The sequence below is a fragment of the Saccopteryx leptura genome, chromosome 2 (genome assembly GCF_036850995.1).
Source record: "Saccopteryx leptura isolate mSacLep1 chromosome 2, mSacLep1_pri_phased_curated, whole genome shotgun sequence".
In the NCBI taxonomy this organism is placed as follows: domain Eukaryota; kingdom Metazoa; phylum Chordata; class Mammalia; order Chiroptera; family Emballonuridae; genus Saccopteryx; species Saccopteryx leptura.
Genome location: NC_089504.1, coordinates 17,904,119 through 17,923,481, shown reverse-complemented (window position 1 = coordinate 17,923,481; position 19,363 = coordinate 17,904,119). Strand labels below are relative to the sequence as shown.

At 51.1% G+C, this 19,363-nt stretch overlaps 1 protein-coding gene across 5 annotated transcripts in view; it reads right to left on the bottom strand.

Moving 5' to 3' along the window:
* ASTN2 (astrotactin 2) overlaps nt 1-19,363 on the bottom strand; it is a 907,524-nt gene that overhangs the window by 792,214 nt on the left and 95,947 nt on the right. The gene's annotated exons all lie outside the window — the stretch shown is intronic.

The following is a 19,363-nucleotide window of genomic DNA, read 5'->3' as shown; positions in this document are numbered from 1 at the left end:
ATTAAATAAGGGAGGGGGACAGGAGAATTAAGAGATATTGGCAAGGGAGAAAAGCATATCGGTTTAGATTAGATTTGAAAATAGATGGAGGTTTGATGAAATTGATTCCCATTACTCCTAGTTATTCTCTCCTGAGCCATTTCCCTCACTTCTGGCTGCATTTTTGTTTGGCCCGGTCTTTCTCTGTCATTTAGCTTCACTCAATGCCCTTGATTTCTCTGTGTGTTCACTGTTTATCTCTTTCTTCTCCTTCACCTTCTTCCTCTTCCTCTTCCTCTTCCTCTTCTTTCTTCTTTGCCTCCACCTGCACCTTCTCCTTCTCTTTAAAACCATCCAGTCAATGGCTTTCCCCCCTTCTTCCCCCTTCCTCCATTGCATAACAATCTGCAAGGATAGAGAGACCACCCAAAACATGCACAGAAACCAACTTTCACCAACACCTACTAAGGCGCCAGGCGCGAGGCTAGAGGGCTTCCATTCATGGTCTCGGTCAGCCTTCACGGTCAGGGTGGGGTCTCGGTCAGCTTTCATGGTCAGGGTGGGCAGAGAATACCCAGTCTTTAGCTGAGACACCTGAGGTCTCAAGAGGTGACTGGACTTCCCTGTAGTCAGTAAGTGACAGAGCACGAATTCAAGTTCTGGTTTCCTGGCTCCAGATCCCATATTCTCCCCATTATCCTCACTGGGCTCAGAAAAGCAGATTCACATCTGAGTAAACAGACAGAAGAATCAAGCCCACACTGGGGGATGTGATCGAACACCAGAATAGCATCCTCCCAGGTCGGTCAGATGCTCTTCATGATGCATCATCATAAGGTCACTTGCTGGAGTTAAGTGCTGCAAACTTCCCCTGGGGGAGAGGTGTAGGAACCATTCTGTCTTACGGTAACCTTAGTTTTAAAAGAGCACTTGGCTCCTTCCTGTATGTCACTGGGTGACCTTCCACAAGCTGAGTTCACCTTTTCTAAGGCTCACTCGTCTCATATAGGAAGTGGAAATTATACAAGTAATCTCTCGTGATGGCTGTGAGGACAGGAAGAGGAAGTGTTGGAAGGAGCCTAGCACAGCATTTAGCATATGCCCCGCCCCTGTCAGCTGCCTGTCTTCTCATCACTTTTTTCTACCTCGTCTCTGTCAAGACAAGATGAATCAGGTTGTTTTGAGGGTAATGAGAAGTGACACAGTATCCACCATCAAGAAAAGGAAGGAGGCAGAGGTCACAGACATAAAACTTCATAATTCAGTTGGAAAAATAAATGTCTCTTAGACCTTTCCATCTGGTCCCTAGTGTCCGCCCACCCTTTGAAAATCATCCCTATTGTCTATGGCCTGAAATCATGAAAAATCACAATGGAAGAGGAGTAGAAAGGGACAGAGATCAGTGAGCTAAGCCACCATTTTATTAATCAGGACAACAAAGTTCAGAGAGGGATGAAAACTTGCCCTAAGTCACACAGCCTCATGATTCAGTGCTCTTCAAAAATCACGAGGAGATCAGAGACAAGGATTTATAAGGGAGCAGGGGTAGAGGTGAGAGATAGAATCTCCCTAATTGCTAAAGGGATTCAGCAGCATGGGGCGGGGGGTGTGCTGTGCAGAATTTTCTCAGAACTCGGGGCTCCAAACCCTCTCCTGAAGATGCTACTAAGAGGGCTCCTGATGTCAATGCTGCCGAGTGTGACTTGTAAATCCTGAAGAGCCTCGCCTCTACCCAGGGGCTTCCACTTGTGAGTGCCACACCCTTGGATTCAGACCTGATAGGTAATAAAATGGAATGGGTCCGGAGAGCAGGCACCGTGCAGCGCTGCGGGTGAGGGGGAGAAATGAAACCTGGAAAAACCAGCAGTGGAACCAAGATTGAGAGAGGAACACACCCGCCATAGACCCCATCAGTTATCGGCAACAAGGTGGCAGAGGCCAGACTCGGAGACACGCCTCACGGTGCCAGACCCTGGACTGAACCCGCTGTCTCTGTACGCCACGTCACCGCCTCCTGTCCCCAAGCAGCACTCCAGCCTCTGGGTCTCTGCTCCTGATGGGTTTCCTGCCTGCAATGGCCACGTCTGTTCTTCCTCACACATGGCAGAAGCCACCTTCCAAAACTCAGCCGAAGTGACTCCTCTGAAGAAATCTGCCCCAAATGCCCCTTGCCCTCCTCTGAGCTCTGAACCCCTCTGGCAGGCGTCTACGCCCTTCCCTCGTTCACTAACCTCACCAGTCCATCATCGAGCAGGTGCTTAATACATAATGGGCTGATGCAAAATTAAAATAGAAGCCTAGGAGGGTGAGACTCCCTATTCCAATTTCACAGATAGGACTACTGAGGCAAAGTGGCTGGAAAGGACACTCAGAGAGATTGAGACCCGGACGTGGGGGGAACCAGCAGAAGGTCTCTCAGCCTAAGAAAATATGAGTCTGTTTGTCCCTCCCCCCTCACTTTATAGCTCCTCATAGCATCTATCAAAATAGCAGCAACCTGGATCAAATGGCATTTGCCATGGTCAATCCATGACAAGAAACCTTCTGTGCCCTGCCTGTGTCCCCTGCTGTCCTTCCGTCCCTGTTCCCCTGCCTTCAGAAGCGGGACTCCCAGCTCTTGGCCACACCATTCTCTCTGCCGAGGCTGCGCTTCTCACTCTGTCCCGCCCGCCGAAGTCTCCCTCTTCGGAACCCAGCTGTCAGCAGGCCCTCTCCGCAGTCCGCAGTGTTCCTCCTCCTTCCACCTACAGCGGGGTCCGTGGCGCTGCAGAGCCCCCATCCGGGGCTGAGTCTGTCTCTTCTCCCCTTGGATCCGAGCTGGTCGCGCGACTTCCTGTGCTAAGGCGGCAATGCCCAAAATAATGCAAGTAGACAGAGACCAGCACGGTGCTTGTGTACCAGGGCTCCTCTGGAGAACCCTGAACTTGTCACGTGAAAAATCCAGGCTAGCCTGCTGGGTGACAAGACAAGCGTGGCCCCGTCTGCCCAGGTCACCCCCGACGAAGCCTGCTGCTAACCACCAGACACGAGAGGGAAGCCGCCCTAGACCATCAAGCTCAGAGCAAGCCTGCCCACTGACCGCACACCCAGGAAACAGCCCGGCGGGGGTCCGCCAAGACCAGCAGCATCGTCCGAGGAAGCTCAGCCTAACATGCCCAGCCCGTGTAACGGTGAATCAAAAAACTGTTTTCAGCTGTGAAGTTTTGAGGGTGTTTGTTATGCAGCAAAGCTAACTGAAAGAATAACGCAGCCGTCTCTATTTATGAAGCCCCCTTCCCCAAGGCTGAGTTGGCTTCTGGGCTCCGTGCCTCCTTTCACACCATATTGTATTCATCCCTTTAGTTATTTCACACCTCACCTACCATCTACTCCCCAAGGCCCAGAGCTTCATACAAGGGAAGGCGGAGTCTCCCTGGCTGCCTCTCCCAGCTCAGAGGAGCTGCTCAGGGGGCAGGACAGGAGAGAGCAAACAGATTCTGAAAGCCTCCCCAAGGTGGGATGCTATCATATTTCTATCAACGCCTCCTCCTGCTCATCAAAATCTCTGCGGCCCTGATTTGAGTGAGTAGGTAGGTATTGATTGGCTCCAACTGCACAGTTTTGGGAACATAATCAGCCTATATTTTCCTTAAACAAGCTTCAGGCCTGTACCGTGCGCTCCTAGCAGCCTTGATTTGTAATGCAGTGTCTACTCCATTACCCGTATTTATAACGCAGCTCTGGAGCCCAGAGCCCCAGGCCGTCGGCCCGGATGATTATAGGACCCTTTTGACTTGCAATTTCACACCATTCAGTCCAATTTAGACCTGATACTGATGGAGCCCAGTGGCAGGGAAGGGGCGAGGAGGAGAGTAGGACCCTCTTGGTTTTCTGACCACACCCGAGAAGGACGAGGAAAAGTCTCAGGCGCCCAACGTCCCTCCTCACCAGGATGGCGAGCGCCTGAGTAATGGCAGGGCCAGGCACGAGGACGCCTATCACTGCACCCAGGGCACCTTTTTATTTAACTCACATGCCAAACTCCTCTCCCCAGCAAGGTGACAGAATGTTGTTCCTATACCGCCCAGTGGCAGTCGGCAAAGTCGAATTCCATTCCCGTCTTGGCTCTGTGACCTTAGCTGAGGTGTGTGTGCCTCTCTGCACCTGAGTCCCCTCCCCTGTCATATGGGAGGGCTGACCCCTCGCGCTGACTCCTTCACTAGGTCATTAGAGGAAGTCGTGGGAGAAATTCACAAGGGGGTACACTGAGTAACATGTTCTCTGTGCCAAGGTTATGATTATGATTAAAGCTAATCAACCTGATGGAAGATGTTTGGAAACTAAAGCCAAGTGACTCAATGAATAAGGCTAACATCCCCTCTCATTTTTTTTTTTTAAACACCACAAGCACAGGGTCAGGCTCAGTCTCTAAAACCAGCCACCTGGGTTCCCACCTTTGACACTCCAGTTAGTATTAGTTAAATGACCTTGCAGAAGGCACTTAACTTCTCAAAGCCTCCTCTTCCCCATATAAACTGGGAGAGTAACATCATAAATGGTCATTGGAGTGTACATGACAGGAAGGCGGGGACTGGACTGTCCTATTCATCCATGTGTCCCTGTGCCTAGTACAATGCCTGGTCTAGCGTAAAGTAGCCACTTCATCTAAAATAACAGAATGATGCCCTGGCCGGATAGCTCAGTTGGTGAGAGCATTGTCCTGAAGGGCAGAGGTTGCTGGTTTGATCCTGGATTAGGGCACATACAGGAACAGATCAATGTTCCTGTCTGTCTGTCTCTCTCTTTCTCTCTCTCCCCCCCCTTAGTAAATAAAAATTTAAAAAAATAAAGTAACAGAAAGACTGAACTTATTAAAAGGTACAATGTGCAGGGCTCTGTGCCCAGCTATTTACAAATATGATCTCATTTCATTCTCCCAACATCTTCATTGTTGATGGATAATGAAGTCCACGTGTGCACAGTATTGAGATAATGTGTCAGCATAAGGCCTCAATAAGGCTTCCTTTTTCTTTTTTTGCTCAATAAGGTTTGCAGCAGTGCACGCTGTTCCTACCGCCACCTCCTCTGTGCCACACAGATATGTTGTTTTTACTCCAGATAATATGGGCCCTAAAGTACAGGGGCCTGCCTTTGTCTGTAAGTTACTGCAGAGTAGAATCACCTCTGTCCAGCGACCTCTTCACGGGGCACTATGGGAACAACCCAGAACATCATCCAGGTATGGTGTAAAGAATTATCACCCCTCTGAACTGTCACACCCCCACGCCCCACCCTTACCCCACCTTTTGGCTCCACGTCCAAAACCACAGAAACTAAATTTAGACTGAGCCAACTCAGCAAGTTTCCAGGGAGCCTTCCCTGCACCCGGCTCTTTGCTGGGAGCTTTCAGGTACCGTCTCCCTGAGTCTCCTCTCCTCGTGTAGAATCAGGAAAACAAACTCAGGGAGGACAGGGAGCTGAGCCAGGTTACACAGGGAGGCAGGAACGGGGCTGGTGAAAAGCCAGCCTCGTGACCTCAAGGACAGACTCTTGGACTCTCTCTGCAGATTCTGAGTAGCCTCCTGGCTCTGCCACTGACTTGCTGTGTCACCAGGAAGCAAGCGCTTCCTTCTCCCAAGCCCATTCTTCTCACCTAGAGAATGGGAGCAGTCATGCCACCCTCAGAGGCTGCCTGGATGATGTATTAGAGAACGATATCAGTGAGACAGGTGCCTGGACTTTGTCCTTTGGCTTAATGGAGACTGTCCTGCTATCTGAGAACACAGAGAGAGATGCCCTCCACTCCACAGTTTACAGGGGCAATCTTGGTCACATAACAATGACAAATGGGAACTGGGAGGTAGGGGCCACTTAAATGGTAGCCCATGCACTCATCCCGTGAACGTCTGTTACGAGTTTTTCACCTTTTCTGAATGTCCCTCTTTAGTGACTCCTACCACCACCCCCACAGCCACCCCCACTGTGGTTCTTCCTGTCCAACGCACGATGTGAAATATACTAGCAGGAACCCCATTGCCAGACTGCCCTTGTGGGGGGCAGGTGTGCCTGTCCCAGGAGGAACCAGGCAGTTTTCTGGCACAGGGAGAGAAGACAAAGGTAGATATGTCATCTCTAGAGAACACACAAGGGAATCAGGTCAGAGGGGTCACAGGCACACAGGAACACCTGCAGAGATGCCCAGCCAGGGGAGCACCACGTTTCTATGTTTGTAAGTGTGAGCTCCCAAAGCACAGTGAGCTCACAGACACAGGCACCTCCCGTGAACCCGTGCATCTGCATAATGCCAGTAAAACACTCGCGTCTCCCTGCCATGCAAACAGCCGTGTTCACAAAGGCACAGATCCATGCGTTCATGCGTGAATACAGACACGTACTACAGAATATGTGATGTTGCATGTAGGCGCACATGTGCAACCTTCAAAGTTGTTCCCTTCCTTACATGGGCATCATGAGTGTTTGTGCACGTGTGTAAATCTATGCTTTCCCTGACATATATAAACAGGGACCCCCATGCACCTACACACACACACACACAGACGGATACTTTGACATCGCGGCAGCCACACGCACACACAGAGCCCTCACACGGGCACGTGCTCACAGGGTGTTCACCTGGGTCTCCCCATTTGTGCACTGCCATGCATGCTCCCCATCCTGCATGCTCAAACTCACATGCACGTTTGTGCACTGGTGTCTTTACACATTGATGGCTGCATTCATGAGCAGAAATGCACATGTATGCTCAGACATGCACAGGCCTACAGACATAGATACATGGAGCCTATGCACAAACCCACGCTCTCATTTATGTCCTAGCATACACAGACCCATAGCTGACATGGGAAACGTCCCTCTGAGCCCCAGAAATATCTCTGGATATATCCTCCGAGAGGCCTGGATTTAGATTCAAGAAGAAAGACCCAGTCTCCTCCCACAGAGTCTCTGAAAGGTGTTCTTGCTTTCTAGTCTAACTGACAGGCCGCCGTGGAGCAGAGGAGAGCAGGAAAGTCTCGGTTCCGGAGCTGTCCATCCCCTTAATCCTTTCTGATTCTGTTCTGGAGAGAAAACATTTCACTGATTTGCTATTTCATCCCCTCAGCCAGATGTCCTTGAAAGAGACAGACTGACACAAGGCAGAAAGAAGTCTGCTGACGCCAAGCCCCAGGCGGTCCTGGTGACATTCCCACGGGGCTGCCGCTTCCCAGGGCAGAGCAGGAGGCCTGGCCAGAGAGCCAAAGCCGGCGGCCCGGACGCGGAGGCAGCAGGACCCAGAAGCGGGAAGCAGGCACGAAGACCCCTCACTCTGCTCTTGCAGACACACACGACGTGGTCGGTACCATCACACGCTGCAATTCATTCCATCATCAGAACACCTTCAGGGGAGTGGCAAGCTAGCCCGTTTGGCAGAGAGAGAATCTGGGGAGCCCACAGGAAGAGCCCCATGCCTGACATGCTCCTGCAGTGAACAGGGAGCAGGAGTGGAGGTCTGAATTCAGACTGGCTGGCCCCGAAGCGCTTTCTCCACCCAGGTCCATCAGAGGGAAGCTGGCCAGCCATGCGTCACCACCTGGTCCCTGGATGTTTCCTCTTTTCCAATGTACTTTCTTTTTATTTAGAAAATTGCATTTAATGGGGTGACATTGATCAATTAGAGTACACAGATTTCAGGTAAACATCTCTGTAGCATTTGAACTGTTGGTTACGTTGGGCGCCCATCACCCACAGTCAGATCATTTTCCATCCCCGTGTATCTGTCCCTCTTTACTCCCGTCCCCTCCCCTCCCCCACGACCCCCTCCCCTGGTAACCACTTCACTTTTATCTATGTCCATGAGTCTCAGTTTTATATCCCACCTATGTGTGACATCACACAGTTCTTCGCTTTTTCTGAGTTACTTATTTCACTCAGTATAAGGTTCTCAAGGTCCCCCCACGCTGTCCGTCATAAATGGCAACACGTCATCGTTTCCTACAGCTGGGCAGTGTTCCATTGTGTACGTGTGCCACGTCATCTTTATCCAGTCCGCTAGCAGGGACACTGTGGTGGTCCGGTGCCCTGTGAGGAGTTTCACTCCATCAGCAAGTGCCCGGAGCACTCGGAAGCGTTTTCCCAGCCGGATCCAGGAACAGGGAACCGGATAGAGAGATGAGGAAGGAAAGAAAGTTTAGGTGAAAAAAGGAGGAAATGAGTAAAGCAGGAGAATGAAACAATGTTGGGAAGATGGGGAGGGAGAGAAGAGAGAGAAGTAAAGAAACAGCTCATCTTTTCTTTCTTTCTTTCTTTCTTTCTTTCTTTCTTTCTTTCTTTCTTTCTTTCTTTCTTTCTTTCTTTCTTTCTTTCCCTCCCTCCCTCCCTCCCTCCCTCCCTCCCTCCCTCCCTCCCTCCCTTCCTTCCTTCCTTTTCTTTTTCTTTCCTAACATGCTCTGAACCATTCTCTGTGCTGGGCCCTGTAAGGATGCTGATGCTGCCGAGGGCACACAGCAGGGTTTGCATCCCGGAAGCTCCGCGACTTGCGGGGCCAGTGTCTGTTTTATTGATCGTGTTAAATTCTGACCGGATGTTTAAAAATATTTGCACAATTAATTTCCAAATCAACGAGGAAAGAGAGATGCAACGAGGACCTCCAACATCCCCTATCCCCTCACAAGGATGAGCATTAATTAATATACATCAAGCCTATGACATACACGTTCTCACATAATTCTATATCTACTTTACAAGACAGTTACGTCGTTATTTATTTCTTCATATATGTGCATATATATCTGTGCATGCACACACACATGTGCACACGCAAATGCACATGCATACATCTATACATACATACCTATTTGGCTCAGAGAAACTAAGACGCTAAATGAAAATGAGGATTTCTACAGCAGAGGCCGCATCCAGACCCCCTCAGCCCAACTCCATGCTCCTTGCCCTCCGGCATCCTTCCTACCATCCTTCCTGTGGGCCTCCTTACTGCCTGCGGGGGCCCGTTTTCCACAATATTGCCTATTTAGCACAGGATAGCACAGTGGAATGAACCCAAAGAGATCATCGAGAGACAGCAGAAATGAGGTTGGGAGAGGTCACTGGCCAAGGTCGTGATACCAGAAATGTCTGGACTGAGACCGGGACCTGCCCTTCGGACCCCAAGACGACACCTGCCAAGTATGCTCGTCCGCAGGCTGTGCATTTTCCAGTGAGAGATCCATCCTCACCCTGCGGCCCAGACTCAGAAGGCAGGAAAGCTGATAGGCAAAGCGCAGTGCCCCCGGGCCGCCCTCTCCTCAGCCAGGCAGAGAGCGCTGTACCGGGGCCCCTTCCATCCCCCGGGCAACAGCATTAGCGCCTCTGTTTTATAGATGAGCCAGCCGAGAAGAAGGGAGAGAAGAAGGGATTTAGCTAGGAAAAAAATTGAGCGGACCTTTTTAAACAAAATTCATGCTCTTTTCCCACAGCATCTCCTCTGAAAACAGCCAGAAGGCACGGAGGGTTGGGGTTAAAAAGACAAGGGCTGGAGACAGGCAGGCCAGTGATTCCAGAGATGTCTGTCGCTTCTCAGCTCTGAGATCTCTGTCCAGATCAGGATGGGAGAACGACTTGTGAAGTCACACAGGGACTGGCATTTAGAAGGTCACCAGGCTTAGTGTAAGGCTCCACTGTCACCGTGTTGAAAAACCTTAATAACTTTTGAACAAGGGGCCTCCCGGTTTGCACTCAGCCGTGGCCCTGCAAGCTCGGAGGCTGGTCCTGCCTTCACCACGCCCCCTTTCTCAGCCGCAGATCCCTCACACTGAATGAGGCTGGAAACGGTGCTGGCTCGCCTGGGTGAGCGGCTGCCACAGTCTGTGCCTTGCCCGCGTCCTCCTTGGCACTCACCTTCCAGTACCGTCGACGGAGCTGCGTCCTGCCGAAACCCGCACTCTGCCCAGGGCTTTCCTGACCCTCACTGAGGGCTAAGGCCAGAAATACCAGGGCGTTTTCCCCCATGCCTCAGCCTGGAGTAACCCCTATCCAATGACGAGGATAGATGCCCCAGACTGGGAGAGTCCTGAGCTTGTTCTCTTCTGTCCCCCAGCATTCCTCAGGGGACTGAGTCCCAGCTGCCCACAGCAGCCCCTGCTCAGTCACACCCCCTTCACTGGCTCACTCCCCTGCCCTGTCTCGCTGGTCCTACGGGGACGTCCTGGGACCACCTCCCAAAGAAATGACTCGCACACCTCTCCTCACCCCTGGGTCCGCTTCTGGAGAACCCAGTTTAAGACAGAGCTGTCGTGAGCTTCACTGAGCTAATGCATGGAAAGTGCTCGATACAGCGTCAGGCACAGACGCAAGCCCCCAGGAACTGGTCGGCTTATCAAAAAGGAAGAGCCACTTTACGAGAAGACATGGGGAAGACAACAGAACATTCATAATTGATTTCTAAATTTATCCTCCTAATGAAATCATCTCTGGCAGACCCTGCTCATGACCAGTCACAAATGATTTCCAGGGCCCCCCTTCCCACCAGAAGCAGATGCCGGTCATTCTGGATTCTAGGACCCAGTCCAAAGTGAAAGCTCCTGCTATCATCGTCCACACAGCCTTCCTGGCCTCAGCCACAAAGGGGACACACAAACCTGCCTGGCATCTCAGAGCCCAGGGATCGGACATCTTGTCTACCCCTTTGTTTTTTGTTGTTGTTCTTTGTTTTTTGTATTTTTCTGAAGTTGGAAACAGGGAGGCAGTCAGACAGACTCGGGCAGCCACCCAACCGGGATCCCCCCGGCACACCCACCAGGGAGCGATGCTCTGCCCACCAGGGGGCGATGCTCTGCCCATCCGGGGCGTCGCTCTGTTGCAACCAGAGCCATTCTAGCACCTGAGGCAGAGGCCACAGAGCCATCCTCAGTGCCCAGGACAACTTTGCTCCAGTGGAGCCTTGGCTGTGGGAGGGGAAGAGAGAGACAGAGAGAAAAGAAAGGGGGAAGAGTGGAAAAGCAGATGGGCACCTCTCCTGTATGCCCTGGCCGGGAATCAAACCTGGGACTGCCACACGCCGGGCTGACACTCTACCACTGAGCCAACCGGCCAGTGCCTACCCTTTTGTTTCACGGATGCAAAAACTGAGGGACAGCAACAGGGCCCAGAGGAAACTAACATGTGAAAGGCAAGTTCAGAAGAATCAATGGGGTGGCCAGCCACCTATGCTCCAAAGAGACCTTATTGTTTACCAATTTATTAATTCTTTTTCATTGTCCATGCACACACACACACGCACACACACAGATGAGACAAAAAGCTCCAAAGATACAAGGCACCTGCCTGTTCGATTCAATGCTGCAGCCCCCAAGAGCCTAGCACAGTGCCTGGCACAGAATAAGTACTCATCAGTATTTACTAAGTGAACCAATGCTCACTTCAGGAAGCCCTTCCTGGCCTGCCTGGAGGAGAACAAGTCCAAAGAGCCTCAGAGCCCCGCCCCACCGTGATCAGAATAGCATGGTCAGGACCGGTGCTCTGGAGCCGGACCCCCAGAGTGGAGCTCAGCTCCCACAGCTGGTCCCTAGGAGGCCAAGTCCTTAGGAGACCCACAGTCTACCCATTTTTAAACAGGGCAGCTGCCAGTATTTATCAAAGGAGGTGCAGTATGTAAAACACCAACCCCAGGGTAAGCGCTCAGTACAGATTAGCTATGATGAATGTAAAAAAAAAAAAGCCCTCCTGCCCCTTAAGGCTTTACTCCTGCTGCTTATACATTAGGGGAAGGCGTCCCAAGTGTGAGAAAGTGCGGCAATGCGGTGCAGAGCGTGACTGCATGCAGGACTCTCATCCAATTAACGAACAGAGCGTCACACGGGAGAAAGTTGTCTCCTCTGCCGTCTCTTCCAGTCCTTCTGCTGACCTCAGGGAGGAAGTCTCACCGAGGTGCTGCACTGTCTCCAACAACCAGAGAGGGCAGGCCCCAGACTCACATACCCCCTGGCTGCTGGCATGGGCTGGCTAGAATGTAGAGCATTGTTTGCTTTCCTTATATTTATTCTTATAGCGACTTTCTAATTTTAGTTAGTGAGATGCTGGTTTCTCATTTATCACTGTGATATTAAGTTTTCCATGTACAATGCATACATTAATTTAGAAAAAAAGAAAAGGATGAAGTAAAAAAAAAAGGAATGCAGATATATGTCTCCAGAACATCGGATAATCGGATGATGTCCGAAAACGAGGTTTGGAATTCTGGCTTATAAATAAATCCCCTGAGAACAGGGGCAGAGGTCCAGGGCTCCAGCCCAGGCCTGCCGTCGACCAAGGCCGTCTGACTGAGCAAGCCATCTCCCTCCCTGGGCCTCAGCGCTCCTATTTTAAAAAACAAAAGATAGCCTGACCTGTGGTGGCGCAGTGGATAAAGCGTCAACCTGGGATGCTGAGGTCGCCGGTTCGAAACCCTGGCTTGCCTGGTCAAGGCACATATGGGAGTTGATGCTTCCAGCTCCTCCCCCCTTCTCTCTTTCTGTCTCTCTCTCCTCTCTCTCTCTCTCTGTCTCTCTCTCTTCTCTAAAAATGAATAAATAAAATAAAATAAAAATTTAAAAAACAAAAAATAAAAAGTCCAAGACTTCTGAAAATTGTTGGAAAGTAACGAACCCTTTGGGAACTCCAATAAAAACCATAACCAGTGGAAAATGCAAGGTCCTGTGTCCACTCGCATGTCTCCATGACATCTCACTCTCAGCGGAGTTTGCGAACTCCAGAGACTCATGGGAACCCGTGTGTTTAACACGGGTCCTCTTCTTACGTCACTTCTTCTCTCCCGTGCCTAACCCCTGACAAAAGGAACGAAGCCAGCATCAAGGAACCCATGCTTGGAAACCTCCCTCACTGTCGCACCCAGCTGTTCACACACAGAGCATTGGTTGGCACTTTCGATGTCCCCCGCCCCTCACTGTCAGCACTGGCGTCCCCTATGGGGTGCTGGGGCAGGAGCCTTGGGGAGGGCGCATGTGTGGTTAGAGCAGATGGTCAAGACGTGGATCCCTGGGTGTTGGCTCTGACTCAGCTCTTGCGTTTGAATTCTCCCCTATTTACTAAGCGCCAGCCGCAAGGCAGCCTGTGATAACAGGAGGCTCACGGGACAGGGAGACGTCAGACCAGGTCCCCCTCGGCCCCAGCATGGCCCCCCAGTGGTGGGGTGGACATTCAGCTCATCAAACACCCGCAAGGCAGCCTGTGATAACAGGAGGCTCCCGGGACAGGGAGGGATCAGACCAGGTCCCCCTCGGCCCCAGCATGGCCCCCCAGTGGTGGGGTGGACATTCAGCTCATCAAACACCCGCAAGGCAGCCTGTGATAACAGGAGGCATCAGACCAGGTCCCCCTCGGCCCCAGCATGGCCCCCCAGTGGTGGGGTGGACATTCAGCTCATCAAATTCCCCTAAGGCAGCATGAGAAGCGCAGCCCCAGAAGCACACACGTAACAGAAGGTGGCACAGAGGAGGTGATGATCAGCTTTGCTTTAAAAGGCAACCACGGAAAGCTCCCTGCCCGGACAGAAGATGTCTGAGTGCCGTCCTGCAGAGAGGACAGATGTCTGCCAGTTGAAAGTGGGGAAAGACTTCTGGCCACAAAAATGCAAGACACCGTGTCTAAGATCCACAAGCCACTGGGTACCACTGGCTCACCAGGCTGAGGCCACTGCCTTCTGGGTGACCTCGCAAAGTCACCAGACATGAGCTTCCAGTGCTGCCCAGTCCCGGCAGGCACCGCGCACCGGAGAAGGACTCGTATGTCAGACATGTACTCCACGTATGAACAACAGATGGCTCAGAACAGAGTCGCGGGTGAGAACCGAGAAGCAGGACCTCCGTGTCTCAAGGAGAGCCTTGGTCACCAGACCCAATAAGACCTATCCCCACCTTCTCAATCTTCTCTGAATCTTCCTTTTTCCTTTGTGCTTTGACACTTATGTCCTTGCTTCCCAAGCCCTCCTACTCACCAATCCCCTCCTTTGCAGGAACAAACCCAAAAACACTGTGTTATCACTTCCCTAACTAACAGGCAGAGGCTTTTACCGGGTTTTTAATGCACTGCTAGACAACGCCTTAAGGCTTCAGTCCCCAAGGACACCTTGCTGGAAAGGATGGCAAACCCGAATCCGTAGTTACTGGGGCTTTGGATTTTGTTGTTTTCATAAAACACTGCTAACAACTGTTTCACTCAGAGTAGACACACACAGAGTTAGTCTCTCTCGGCCTCACCCTCGATGTTGAAGGGAAGCGTTTACACAGGCGAACAAACCGCATTTTAGGAAGCCCAGGGTCTACATTAGCCATGATTACAGGGTCTGGGGAGTGGTGTCAGTGTCCAAACCTAAAGTTCACTTCCATCTCCCCAAACTTCATGCTCACCTGGGTGTTCTCAATGCACCACCTACTCAGCTCTAACCTGAGCAGGGTTATTTCATGACAAGGTCTCTCAGCTCTTTCCTCCACCGGTCAGTGAAACCTGCCCTTCCTGCATCTTATCCTGCAATATTTTTAGAGGTGATGGCTCAGATGCCTACTGATGAAAAGTGTACCCACCTGGCTGTTTCTGGAGGCCCCTGTGTCAGGTAAAGAAACTCTTGGGAAGTGATTCCCCATGGAAAGAACTGAGAATGATCTGAAATTGAGGTGCTGTAACAGGTGCACGAGGGAAGAATGTCTCAGCACGGCTGGCTCTTTCAGAACACATCGAGGACACTAACAACAAATACGTAAGCCAGTACACCCTGATTCCTGATGTTTTCCATCATAATCCCCTGAGAACCTCTAACCTAGCTGGAATCCTAAGTGATTATACCTTCTTAAATGATCCAAGGTATTTCACGGTGTCGTAAGAACTTTTAGATACGCTACAAGACAATCCTCGCCCTTCCTATATTTCAAGAAATAAGCACAGCGATGTTTAAGGCACAATCTCTGCACCCAGCAGAGTTGCTAAGATGGTGAGGCTGCCCTGCTTTCCCCTGGTGACAGCCCATGGCCACGACGGGTCAATGACCAGCTTGTGGCTCTGGTGTCAGCCTGGACTACAATCCCAGATGCACTCCTTACCAGACATGTGGACTTGGACAAATCTCTCTAACTCTCTGAAGCTCTGCTTCCTCATCTATAAAACAGGAATAATAACATTTTTTTTAGCCAGGCTTGCTGTGATTTGTGCGGAATCTGGCATGAAGCAGTTCCCGATGAATGTCTGTTCCCTTCCTTTGCTTCCAAACTTGGCACAATTGTTTCTTTGAAACCTAGGAACAGAACTTTTCATTAAGTTAATTTCAGTTCCCTAAATTCAGCCCAGCAAAGAGGGGGCCAGCTCTCCTCGACTCTGACCATTTGAGATTCATCTTTGACTGGAGGGTTTTTGTTTTGTTTTTATTTTTATTGATTGATAAAAGAGACAAGAGAGAAACATAGATCTGTTGTCCCATTTATTTTTTTTTATTTATTTTTATTTATTGATTGATAAAAGAGACAGAGAGAGACTCAGAGGTAGGGATAGACAGGGACAGACAGACAGGAATGGAGAGAGATGAGAAGCATCAATCATTAGTTTTTCCTTGCGACACCTTAGTTGTTCATTGATTGCTTTCTCATATCTGCCTTGACCGTGGGCCTCCAGCAGACCAAGTAACCCCTTGCTCGAGCCAGCGACCTTGGGTTCAAGCTGGGGAGCTTCGCTCAAACCAGATGAGCCCACGCTCAAGCTGGCATCCTCGGGATCTTGAACCTGGGTCCTCCGCATCCCAGTCCGACGCTCTATCCACTGCGCCACCACCTGGTCAGGCTGTCCCACTTATTTATGCATTCCTTAGATGATTCTTGTATGTGCCCCCCTGACAGGGGATCCAACCAGAAAACTTCGCATATTGGGACAATGCTCAAACCAACTGAGCTGCCCCGCCAGGGCCTGCCAGGAGGTCTTCTTAACTTGAACTTCCCCCTTCTCAATAGAAAACCAGGGGGGCTATATTGAGTATTTGGACACAGAAGAACTTCAGAGAGTAAATCTTCAGGCATGCAAATACAGGTGGCCCTTACTACAAAAAAGCATAGGCAGTTGGTCAATATAACAAGTAAGGTCTCCTGAGGGCTTGCCACGCGCCCCACACTTCTCAGGGCTCTAAATGAACTAGCTCGTGTCACCTTCACAACAATATTGGGAGGTAGATCCTCATATCAATCCCATCACGCCGATGAAAACAACCGAAGTGCGCAAAGATTTGATAACTGATCTCAAACTGGAGAGCTCAGACTCTACTCTCTGGTCCCCGGGCCACGCCGCTAACCACTCCTCTCTCAGGGCTTCTCACTGTGACCTTTAGAATCGGGCAGCGCTGTGCTGCACGTTGGCTCCACCGCTATTATCCGGATACCTCCAGGTAAGACAGCCCTTCCCTCTGTGGTTTAGGACCTCATCCATTAACAGGAGGGAATTAAAAATTAAATATAACTTACAGGAGAGTATTGAGAACTCATTACCGAGAGAGAGAGAGAGAGAGAGAGAGAGAGAGGGAGAGAGAGATAAATTACGGTGCCCTTGCTCTAAACGGCAGTATCTTTGTCTCTCACAAGAGCTCGTTGGGGGTCGGAGGGCAGAGAGACACTAGAAGGGGTCATACTGTGGTCCAGGGGCCACTAGCTCAATGGTCACCACAGACTCATAAAATGCTGGACCAAAAGAGAATGCAGGGCTGGCTCAACTCAGCTCTCATTCACTGCTGACTCAGGAGAGCCTAAAAAAAACCAATGTGGAAAGAGCGGGCGCACAGCACAGGTTTGTCAAATGAACAAATTGCTAAAGGTCAGTTCTCGGCCCCATCTTGCAGGTGGAGAAAGGACAGTGCCACGGAAGCTGAGTGTCCCGCCCAGGATCACATAGTGAGTTAAGAGCAGAAACAAGACCTTTAACTCACATCTCCTGGCGACGGGCTTCATTTCTTGCTCCCCACACGGTGGGGAATGTGGGCCCCCGGCCTTGAAGGGAAGGCACGGCAGCACCCCTGTGCGCCTGCAGATTCTCCGGGAGGAGCCGCATCTCCATCCACTGCCGTCCGTTAACACCGTGGCAGAGACCAGCCTCTCAGACTCCCGTCCTTGGGAGAACTGGTGTCAGGATTCCCCAGAGAGCTGGGCCCTGGGTACAGGAGCAGCCCTAGCTAGCCCCAGCACTGCCAGGGCCCCTTACATGCTGTGAAGACAGGCAACGTGACAGCCCTTCTCTGTGAACTCCAGCCATGGGCTGGGATCTAGGGCAGAGAGCTGGCAAGACTGAGTGCGAGTAGGGCGGTCAAATCCCTGGTCAGAGGTGCTGGAAGCTCAGTGAGATACCAGGTCCAAGGTGGCCGACAATACCTCCCCTTCTCTTTGTATCTCTATTGGAGCCACAGGTGAATGCAGACAGAGTGGAAATGTACTGCCAAGTCACCTGATACTCACTGGTAAGGCAGGGTGGCACAGAGGTAAGGCTGTGGTCTACGGAGCCACCCGGACTGGGTTCAAATCTCATCTCTGCTCATCTCTGATTTGTGTGCTTTTCAAAAGCTGCTCGTATGCTCTATGCCTCAGTTTTCTCATCTGTGAAATGGGACAGTAATAATGCCTATCTCTGATTCTTGAGAGGATCAGATATGTTACTGTATGCAACACACTTTGCAACTCTGCCAGGATGAAAAATCTACGTTTTATAAATGTGAGTTACTATTGTCATTGGGCATCTGAAGCCAGCACGGCCACAGCCAGGCAGTAGTAACCTTACAGTTTAGGTCACTAAAGTCCCCAGGCCCCCACTTAAGGCTTCATCCATCTTCGACTTTCCTTCTTCCTGGCTGGATGAAGAAGACACTTGGGAGAGTCACCTGATGCCGCCGAGCCTCTGGGACAAGGAAAGCCAGCATCCAAAGTCTGGGCTAATTCTGTCCCGTGCTCTCTGGAGAATGAGTCGTCCCTCTCCTACTTAGGCAGCTGGGGGTTCTCTCGGTCAGGCTCCAGGTCTGAATGAACCAACACAGCTCTGGACACGATGCTGGAGAAGATTTAGAATGCATGAATCCAATGCCCTCATCCTGCAAGGGAACACTGAGCCTCCCAGGGAGGAAGGGTCCTCCACATGGACCCTGAGCAGGTACCTGGGTGATAACCTGAGTCCTGTGTCTCAGCCATTCTCTGCTGCCTCTGCCACAAGGTGCTAACCAGCCAAAGGCCTGGAGGCTGCAGAGCCGCCGGAGACCTTCTAGCTACAAAGCACTTTGTGAAAACCAAGTACTCCAGAAGGACCTGGGCTGGCACTGGTTCTGCTGATTCCGAGGGGGAGGAGCCCCAAATAGTTACTGTGGGAGGCAAATGGAGGCCCATTTGTTTTGCACAGGGCACCACTTAGAAAATTGCTTCTTCTAAAGGCTCCTGGGAAAATGTCCTTCTCTTCCAAGGGACGAGCTATTTGCTCTAAGAGAACCATTTATCCTGATAAGCTTGAAGTCATCATTAAGGGCCATGCTCCTCCCTGGACATACTTTTTTATTAGACATGGTGCAAGGCCCCATGATGAGGGGGGGGGGGGGGTTATGCAGATCTATAGTCGCACCTTCCATGTGAAAGTCTAACACTCGACCATTTTTCACCGGAATTTCAGTCTGATGCTTTCTCTCGGTAGCACAGGGAGGCACTTAGCACAGCAGGAAAACAGTGCAACAGAGCCTGGATTCTACCACTTCCCTCGGTACCGCCTCAGAGAAGTTACTCTACTGTCCTAGAGGGTGGGAAGGACAAGTCTGTCCCACTCTACTTCACCGAATGGTGTGACAGGTGAACCGGGGGTCTGGATGCACTCTCTGTCGGGGTCCCTGTTCACACGTCAGGAAACGGAAGCCAGGAGATCTAGATGTGAGACAGCAACAGCCAAGACCCACACGACCTGGACCGGGAGACACAGGCCGCCCAACCCCCAGCCCCAGACCTTCGCTACCACACCACGGGGTCAAGTTAATGCCACTAGAACGGATGCCTGGAAAGCTGACTCAAAGGCAGGAGTTGTTCTGGTTTGGTCTGGAGAAGCCCTCGGTGCAGGGGTTCTGTTGTGCAGCAGAGGATGCTGAGCAGTGTCCCTGGCATCTACCTCCTAGATACCAGAACCATATCCCCCATCCACCAATTGTGACAGCCCAAAATATCTCCAAAGATGGCCTAATGTCCCCTATGGGGAAAAACTGTATCCCATGGAGAAAGAAAAAAAACAATCGTAAAAAGAGACTGCTAATCTCATCCTACAGAACCTACCCGGTGTCCTTGACCATACCGCGGTATTCCTTACCACTCACGCCTGCGCAGTCTGCCCCCTCTGTCTGCAATCTCCGCCTCTGCCCTGTTCCCACCTCACCACT